Consider the following 10282-nt stretch of genomic DNA (forward strand, 5'->3'; position numbering starts at 1 on the left):
AAACACTGAAATGCCAATTTTATGATCCATATCAAATAGGGTAAAGAAAATATATTAAAGGGAACCCGTTGTGAATCATTTGGATCAAATGCAAAATACATTGTTACTCTTGATATAAAAACTAAAAAGTGAGAGTAATAAGAAAAATATGACAACAATCCTAACCATCATAATGGGAAACTAAAAAAAATACAATTCATAAAAGGTTCTCAATTCACAACCGGATTATACCTAGAAATCCAACTAATTAACATGTGTTGTGAATCAAATCCCCCAAAAAAAAAAAAAAAAAAAAAAAAATTCAAATGCATCCCCAACACAACCATGCCCGACTTCAAAATCCTATATATATTGTACAAATAAAGGATCCACCAGCCCATTGTCTTAGGACTCACGGGCCGTGGATTGCATGTGGGCCATACCATTGGCCCGACCTATACTGGTTAGCCCAAAAAAAAAAAACCCAGGAACTATTATAATCTTGGGGTCCGGTGGTGCTCAGAGCCTGTCTCTAATATATCTCGGTAATGCCTTAGGGGAGATTGCTTGCCGAGCACTATCCCGCGTCAGTCGTAAGTTCTAAAACTGACGTACTTGTTCCCAAAATGGGACCACCTTTTTGTCAAGAATAATCACAAAGAGGCCCCACTTGCACGAAAATCCACTCTATGAAATCATGACAAACCCACTATGTAAGCCTATAAATAAAGGAAAAGACAAAGGAAAGAAGGCTAGACATTTTCTGAGCGGGATATCAGAAAGAGAAAGAGCTTATTAAGGAATCCCTAGAGAATCGTCAACAAGGTAGAAGAATTGCCTTTCAAGGAACTTCCCGTTGTAGGATATCCATAACCCACGCAACAACAAATAGATTGTGAGCACAACCTGGTAAGCAACCCATTAACTGAGCTGTACACGCCATAATTGGCGTCGTCTGTGAGAATCTCCTACTCAACTGAAAGACCAAACGAAATCTACTACCTTTGAACATGGGAGACCAACATTTGATGAGTTTTGTGGGTAGTCATTCTAGGGGCTCATCTCAAGGCTTAAGAAGGCATGAAAGAGAGAAGAAAAGGGACTTGGATCACATGCACAAAGAGCAAGCAATAAGGCTGGATTCGAGGGAAGGTTTTTGGCAGGGGTATAGATCAACATCTTATATCCCCAAGCAAGTGATCCCCAAAGGGAGGGCTCAGGAGCAAGAGCACCTACACAAGCAGGTCAAAAAGTTAGAGTTAGAAGTATGGGGAAGATGTCGAAGAAGGAACCGTGATGAATCTCCTGATGATTTTGACAACACGGGAGAAAGTAGGAGAGAGCCCTCTCACTAAAGTAGTTCACATTGATCAAGAGAAAGATTGAGCAAGATCATCAAATGACACCTAGACTTGTCCAACTGACATGGGCGTCACAATGCTGCAATGAACGCGATGAGTCGGGCACAATAGAGAGCCACTTAGTCTTCATTTTCTGACAAAATTGAATGTACTCAAATGCCGAGGCTTTTTAACCGCCCACCATTCATCTCGTATGATGGTAAGGCGGACCTTGTCGAACATGTCAACCATTAAATCCAGATGATGTCACTTTATAGTTAGAATGATGCACTCATGTGTAAGGTATTTCCTTCTAGTCTCGAGCCTACAGCTCTGAGGTGGTTTAATAGGTTGAAGAAGGGGTTAATCCACAGCTTCGGGGAGCTGATTCAGAAGTTCTAGGCTCGATTCATTAGTTGCAGTCAGGTACTCCAGCTCATTGATGCATTACTGTCCATGAAGATAGAGGTGAGATAAACTCTTCAAAATTATGCCAACCAATATTGGGAGCTGTATAATGAAATCGAAGGAGGTAATGAAAAGATGGCCGCCAGTACTTTTAGGTTAGGACTTCCCCAGGATTCTGAGCTAAGAGATTCTGTAACCATGCGACCCCCCGAAAATATGCATTAGCTTTTAAGGCGAATTGAAGAGCACATGAGGCTGGAAGATGACCAACAGCAAAGTAAGGGTAAGGCTCCTGCTACTTCACATTATATAAAGGATTCATGGCCCAAGGGTTTTCAGCCAAGACCAAGGAGAGAAAATAAGAATTTAGGATCCTAATACCTGAACCAGCAAGATCAATGTAACATTCAAAAAGCCCGTTCATAAGATTTTGGAACATATAAAAAATGAACTATATTTTCGATGGCCAATTAAGATGGGGGGTGACCCAGCAAGGAGAAATCAAAATTTATATTGTATATATCACCGAGAAAAGGGGCACACAACTGAGTAGTGCAAGGTATTCAAGGATCATTTGGAACAGCTGGTGAAATCTAGGCATTTGAAGGAGTTCATAGTTGTACCAGAAGGCAGTATAGTAGGGTAGACCTCAAGGAACTGAGTGAACACGCTCCCACAACCATTGGGGGTTATAGAGGTTATACATGCAGGTTCAATTAGCACGAATTTAAGCCGACGTAAGGGGATCCTGAGTTTGACTTTAGTAAAGGATGCCAAGGATAATGATCGACCAAGAAAGAGGCTGAAATTAAGCAAGAAGCCAATTGAATTCGGAGATGAAGATTTGGAAGGAACGACCTAGCCGCATGATGATGCCCTTATAGTCACCTCTAAAATTAAGGGTTTTGTAGTGAAAAGAGTGTTAATAGACCAAGGAAATGGGGCTGAAGTGATATACCCCAATCTTTATAAGGGGTTAGGATTAAAGTCCGAGGACCTATCTAAGTATGACACACCCTTGGTAGGATTTTATGGAAAGGTGGTAATCCTCGAGGGGCAAATCTCATTACCTGTTAATACTAAAGGAAGATGAGGTGGTGGTCTTCATTATAGTAAATGCCTTCTCACCTTACACTGCGATTCTTGGGTGACCGTGGATCCACGTTATGGGAGCCGTGCCGTCTACCTTGTATGTGAAGGTGAAATTTCATACTAAAGGGGGAATTGTTGTAGTGAAGGGAGATCAGCAGGTTGCAAAACAGTGTTTAGTAATAGCAATCAATCATGAGATCAAGCAGAAGGAGCTAGTCAAGTAGGACCTATCATAGCAATTGCAGGAGCCCGTGGAGGGCAGGGGGGCTGATAATGCTGAGGATCTAATTAAGGTCAGGATACTTCCCTATGAAAAGAAATGCTTCCAGGTAGGCAAGAGTATGTCTCAAGAAGATCTGGTGGCCGTATTGCTGACTTTGATACAGAATTTAGATGTGTTTACTTGGAGCCCGTACGAGGTTCCCAGGGTAGACCCCGAGTTCATTACTCATAAAATAAATGTGGATCTGTTGTTCTCTTCTAAGAAGTATAAGCCAAAGAGGTCAACCAAGCAACATGTTGAGGCCGTGAAAGAGGAGGTCACAATACTAAAGCAGACTGGGGCTATCAGGGAGGTATTTTTCCTAGAATGGTTATCAAACACCATGGTGGTTATAAAGAAGAACGGCAAATGGTGGGTTTGTGTCGATTTCATCGATCTCAATCGAGCATATCTCAAGGATCCCTTCCTTGTCCCGAAGATTGATAAGTTAGTTAATGCGACGTGTAGTCATTCAAAGATGACCTTCTTGGATGCTTTCTAGAGTTATCACCAGATTGCGCTGGTAGCCAAGGATCAGGAGAAGACATCCTTTATAACCCTAGAGGACAATTATCACTACATAGTGATGCCCTTCAGACTTAAGAATGCATGGGCCACTTATCAAAGGATGATAACGAGGATGTTCAAAGATAAGATGGCCCAAAGGTATGATAGGAATATGAGAGCAAGGGAGTTTAGTGCAAGGGACTGCGCAGGGTGGTAGGAAGTACTAAGGATCTGAACGCGAGAAAGCTGGCTCCAAATCTGGAAGGACCATACAGATTTACTGGAATAGTTGGGCTAGGGCTTATTACTTGAAAGATATGGAAGAAAGACCACTCCCTCGACCTTGAAACATGCAGAATTTGAAAAGATACTACAATTAAGCATGATAGACATGAAGAGTGTTTGTTCTATAATTTACCCAACTGTTTATACATCTATAATACCGTACCTTCATATATTCTGATTTGCCTTTACTTTGAATCGCTCTAAGGACAAAATCCTAGCCTTGACCTGACCCCAGTCACCGACTAAATGGAAACCTTATTAACTGATTCACAGATGGAAATCTCGACCACCGACACGGTAAAGGTACTAAAATAAACTAAGGCCAAGAGCTTGTCCACGGTTCGTACAAGTCCAAGTCTATACGAACCTCAGAGGGAGTCATTCCTAACAATTCGCATGGGACTCGAATTACACTAACTTAAAGTATGAACAATACTTATATCAAAAGCATAAGAGGAAGGATAAAAGTAGCATGAGACCAATATGCAAAGGAAGGGAAAAGTAAAATAGTAGAGTATGAACAAAACAACACAAGATTTCAAAAATGAAATGGTGTTTAGTCCACCTAAAGGACTCAATAAGTTTACCCGATACTTTAAAACTAAACAAGATACCAAATGAAACAAAAATAAGAGAGCATCAATAAGTTCTTACATAATTTAAAGAAGAGAAATATATAATAAATAAAAGTGAGAATACATAAATAAATAATGTTTTAAGTATTTGGATCTTGGGCGTGGTTGGGGGGAGTGATAACAATATTTGCGGTCACTAGGGGCCTTGGATTAGGCAAGGAGGCTGGCAGCTCTTAACCCTTAGTGGCATCAAGGGTGGCCAAGTTGTTTAGATTGATTATCACAGTGTGAGAATCAATCTCCTTAGCCAACTCCCTTATGTTGGGGCTGTCTACCTCTTTAATCAGGGCTGAGGTTTAGAAATGAGGACAAAAGGGAGGTTCGGGTAGAGGTATCTGCTCGGAATTCCTAAAAGGAGGGTTCTCAGGGAGATGAATAGCATTCACAGCTGCCATCCACACCTCCCCGAACCCGTAACACCAGGATTCAAACATAACGAGCTGGTTGGAATTCTCGACATCAATAAAGCCCATATTGTAGAACTTCTCCTCGCTTTGTGTCATAGCAGCCTTCAGATCGGTTATTTCCTTTTCCCTAACCAAGATGTCGCTCTCAGCTTGAGCAAGCTTAACCTTTGCTTCACCCAATTTACCCTCCAAGTATGCCACTCTCTTCTCAACAGCCGCATAAGCTCTCCCAGCCTTTATAAATCGTCGCTCAGCAGCGACTAAGTCAACAATTTGCTCTCGAAGGGTAGACTTAGACACCTCCTTTAAGGCCCTCTCCTTATTAGCTTCTTCCACAGCACCCTTGAGCCGACCTTCAAGGATATAGGTCATCTAGGCAACCTGATAAGATAGTAGGGATAAAAGATGAGAGGTAAGGTCAAAAGGAAAAATGAAAAGAATATATAAATAGATTAAAAAAAAAATCAAGGTTTACCATGATGGTGTGCCATTTCAACCTAAGGGAGATGGCCTCATCACTGCCTTCTGAGAAGTATTACAGGTCGTCAAGCAGTAGAAATGCTTGCCTGAGACTATCTGCAATCCGGTCCCCTACCTTTTAGCCAATTCCGGATAAAGGAATAAGTTGGAAGAGGGCTATCTCCCAACATAAAGACACTCTACCAACCTTGGAAGGGAGGTGCAAATGAAGAAGCAATATTAAAGCCGACCATCTCAGTGGGCCTTAGTTTAGGGGAAGGATCCCGAGCAATTAAGGGTATGGCAGTCAAGACCGGCGTTGGACTAGAGGATGGGTCAATAGGTTGCTTAGTTAGATCAGAGGAATCTCATGGTCTCTTGCAATTAGAGGAACAGTAGGGGAGTATGCTATTGCTATTGCTAGGGAGTTGACCATCCACCAAAAGCTTGGCCCTTAAGAATAAAGAGGTCGGCATTCATCTTTCGCCTTACAACCATCTTAAAGTCCGATTCTTCGGCAGTTGGCTTTTCAACTGGAATGTGCCCGACTCTGCTATGGAATACTCCACCAGTAAAACTGTCCCTAGCAGGGAGTAAAGAACCCTCTGTTATTCGGTGAGGACCTAGTCTCCAAGCTTCACTAAGAGAAAGACCTTTCGGAAGGAAAACTGGGTGACGAACATCGATATATGAAAGCAGGGGGCTGCCAATGGTAAAAGCTTGCCCTAGATCTTGGTAGCTAGTGTATGAAGGAAAGGAGCTGAGGATAAGGTGGGACGCTCTTAGCTGACCACCATAGTGCACGAATATCTCTGAGTGCAGTACAAGTTTAAGTCTCGGGAGTGCACGACATTAAGATCAAGCCTAAAACATTTAGTAACTGCATGGCAAAAGAAAATACACTTCATTAGAAAGGATTTTTTTTTTTTTTGAGTCATAGAGTTGTGCGATCACATAATGAAATTAAAGAGAAGATCCTCAAGCAAAATTAGGAGACCAATGCTGAGTAGTACAACCCTATGGTTAAAAAATGAAAAGGAAAGGGAATACTGACTAATGTCTCGAAGTGAGGTTAGGCAAGTGAGCTCGCTAGCAAGCCAGTTCCCACTTACTTTGATGCACTCTCCAACTAAATTCCTGTTGGAATCAAGGAGGCACGATATTAACCAGACAACGGTGTCTCGAAATTTTAGGTAGTAACTCGTCCTTGAGCCACCATAAATAATGTACATGAAATTGATGTCATGGTGGTTGAGTCTTAATCTGTACAGGTTGTTAAGCCTACTTACACAACTCACCACTCTATAGAAATTCGATGGAAGTTGGTCGGGCCAAAGGCCATGGAAACTAAGTGTTCTAAGCAATAAGGGGTCCACAGGAAATCTAACCCCCCCCCCCTCTTTCTAAAATTGCCAATAAAGGAAAGAAATACCACCTGAGGACGCCTATCATTCTCCATGTTTCCTTTAGGGTAGAGCTTTATATCTACATCTAAAGGGATATCAAACTTAGCCCTAAAGGTTGCTAAGGCAGCCTCAGTTTTAAGAAGATGTGCAAATCCCATTTGTATGTATGATGAAATTGGAAGAAAACTTGAAAAAATAGAATAGGGAGTAGGGGACTTACAATAGTGCACTAAGGAGAGCAATCTCAAGAAAAAGGGAGGTTACTTGGGGTGGTAAGGAAATAGAGATTGAGAGAAGGAAACAAAGTAAGGAAATGAGTAATAAGGGAGAAGACCCCTATTTATAGAGGGGGAATCCTGAGAAGCATTGATTGAATTTTTGGAGGGAAAATCATTAATTCCCCTTTTGCAATCATTACACGTGTGGCCTTGGTTTATGAACTGTTAGGTAATAGTCACCATTTGATATGACAGCCTGTTGCTCTGCGCGCCAAAGACGCAGGTTTTCTTGTCTGCAATTAATGGTTAATGATTGATATGACCTAAAAATTGCCGATCATTAAATTTGAAATCTCGATTCCATCCTCGAGATACAAGGAAGGAATCGAAGGGGGCTATTGTATGGAGAATGGATCCACCAGCCCATTGTCTTAGGGCCCATAGGCCGTGGATCGAATGTGGGTTGTACCATTAGCCCAACCCATACTGTTCATCCTAGGGATAACCTGAGAACTATTATAATCTCAGGGTCTAGTGTTGCTCGGAGCTTGACTCTAATGTATCTCGGTAATGCCTTAGGGGAGATCGCATGCCTTGCATCATCCGGCATCAGTCATGAGTTCCAAAACTGACGTACCCGTTCCTAAAGTGAGACCACCTTTTTGTTAGGAATAATCACAAAGGGCACCCATTGCACGAAAAGTCACTCTATGTAAGTATGACAAACCCACTAAGCAAGCCTATAAATAGAGGAAAAGGGGAAGAAGAGGAGGATGGACATTTTCTAAGTGGGATATTAGAAGGAGAGAGAGAAAACTAAGAAAGAGAAAGAGCTTACTTAGGAATCACTAGGGAATCATCAACAAGGTAGAAGAATTGCGTTTCAAGGAACTTCCTGTTGTAGGATATCGATAACCCATACAACAACAAATAGATTGTGAGCATAGCCTGGTAAGCAGCCCATAAACCGAGCTGTACATGCCACACACACACACACACACACAAGACTCTAAGCACATGCGTTGCGTGTGTTCAAAGACTCTTCTATTTTTTGAGGTAAGGATTATTAATTTTCATCTTTTATAATTTAGATTTTTTTTTTTTAATTTCTAAACAAATAAAATTGATAAACTTTAGAGGTGAACGTAAGGGGAAAGAAGGCTAAATTTTAAGAAATCTCTTAGTTTTTTATTTATTTATTTATTTTTTAATATAATTTGGGGTGTTTTACTTTTATTCGAATGAAAAGAAGAATAAAAAGGTTAAATTTTAGGGAGTAAAAAGATGAACGTGAGGGGAAAATCCTAAATTTTAGGAGTTCTCCTTTTGAATTTAAAATAAAATTTGTTATTTGATATTTATGATCTTATTTCTAAGAGAAGTTACCCTTTGTTAAATAGTATTTTTAAACTACATAAAAGTCTAGTTCAAAGAGCGAAATCCTTTTATTTACAGTGTATATATATATATATATATTTTAATTTAGAAAATCCCACTTGTCACTTGTTGGCAGCCACCAGCCCACCGCTTAAAAATGTGGATTTTTTATGGGTTGTGTTGGGTATGTGTAGGGTTGTGCTTGTGGATTTTATTTTAGAATTAAAAATGTGAATAGAAAGGATATAATACTTAATGATTGAAATAGTGATTTAGTATTGAGACTAATGTATGTATATGAAAAAATAAATAAATAGCTAAACTAGTAAAAAAAAAAAAAAGCATAATGTTTTTTGGGTTAGTTTGGCTAGATAAAATTAATTTTTTTGGGGTTAGTTTGGCTACAAATGTGTAGAAACTGGTTTGAATGCTCTAAATTTGTTAAAATAACAAAAGTAAGACTTTTAGATGAAACTTGATTAAATCTATATTAAGCCTTGTGTAGATGCTCTTAGCCACAAAAGTTGCCTAGAAAAACATTGCTTAATATGAACTTTCTTTCCATACCCACTAAATTTTGTTTTAGGAAAATGTTAACGGGTACCGAAGTCTGTAAGATGCTTGTTAAAGATGATTTTTTGTGGGATTCATCTAATAAAAAATTAGTATAAATTGATAAAGTGACTGAAAATATTACTGAAATGACAAGTGAAACTCAAAAAGTTAGTTATTACTTAACCACCTTTTAAATCACCCATGGTTCTACAATCCATTGTTTTACACGACTCAAGACTCGTATTCATCTTCCTAGTCAACAAATAAATCATACATAGACTATTTCTTGTGCAAACAAGTTGACCACAATACCCTCAATTATTAAACAATCCACAGAGTGTCACGCTAATCAATCAAACCACTCTTTATCTTTTTCAAGTTCATCGATCAAAATTACGCTATAAAGATATAAAAACCCACGTTACCACCTGCCATCATTAATATTAAAGTTAGTATTTGTATTGATTGTCTTAGTGGTTGGCTCACGATGTCCATAAGGTTTTGGATTAAAAACTTCTAACCAATATGTTGGAATCACTTCAAAAGAATCCTTTCATATAATTCTTTCATGTAATTAATATTGTCTGTAAAACAAGGAACTTCACACATCTAAAGAAGTATCAATTATAAAAAAAGTATTAGACATCTAGTAATTACCAAAGGTTGTGAGAAAGAACTATAGATATTGAATATGCTTTAATGGGATCCACTGATTTGTTAATAATCACCATTCATAACCAACCTTTCAATTTCAAAAGCTAATAATTTTAGTAACATATATTTTCACACATATTTTACTAAAACTCTTTTATATAACAGCCAGTCATATAAACTTACTATTTTTTCCTTTACTATTTACTCAAAACAGTCGCATGGAACATGCTAATAGCATTTTTGTTTCAAAAGTTCCTTCATTTCATTTCGCTCTTTTTGTGCGACTGAGAAATGAGAAAATAGTCCAAGTCAACCAAAGCCATCCCTCAAAAAAAAAAGAAAAGAAAAAAGTCAACAAAAGCCCGCCCTTGTTATCATAAAGGACTATATATATATATATATATTGTTTATATAATGGAATTTGGCTAAAGCTAGAGGCTTAATATTTTACACAAAATTTCACAAGGGACAAATTTTCATTAAAAATAAATAAAAATTAAGGGAAAAAAAAAAGCATTTACAATGTAAATAAGAAAACTTATAATGATTGTCGCTTAAATATTATTATGAAATTTAAGTGAAAATATTATATTAATAATTGCGCAACTTTAATATAATTTTTATTTCTATTCATTGTCTTACATGACAGCTGACACACATAAACACTTTCCTTTTTTTTTTGGTTCTCTTTTTTCTCA

The sequence above is a fragment of the Quercus suber genome, unplaced genomic scaffold (assembly GCF_002906115.3).
Source record: "Quercus suber isolate HL8 unplaced genomic scaffold, Cork oak 2.0 scaffold_63, whole genome shotgun sequence".
NCBI classification, from domain to species: domain Eukaryota; kingdom Viridiplantae; phylum Streptophyta; class Magnoliopsida; order Fagales; family Fagaceae; genus Quercus; species Quercus suber.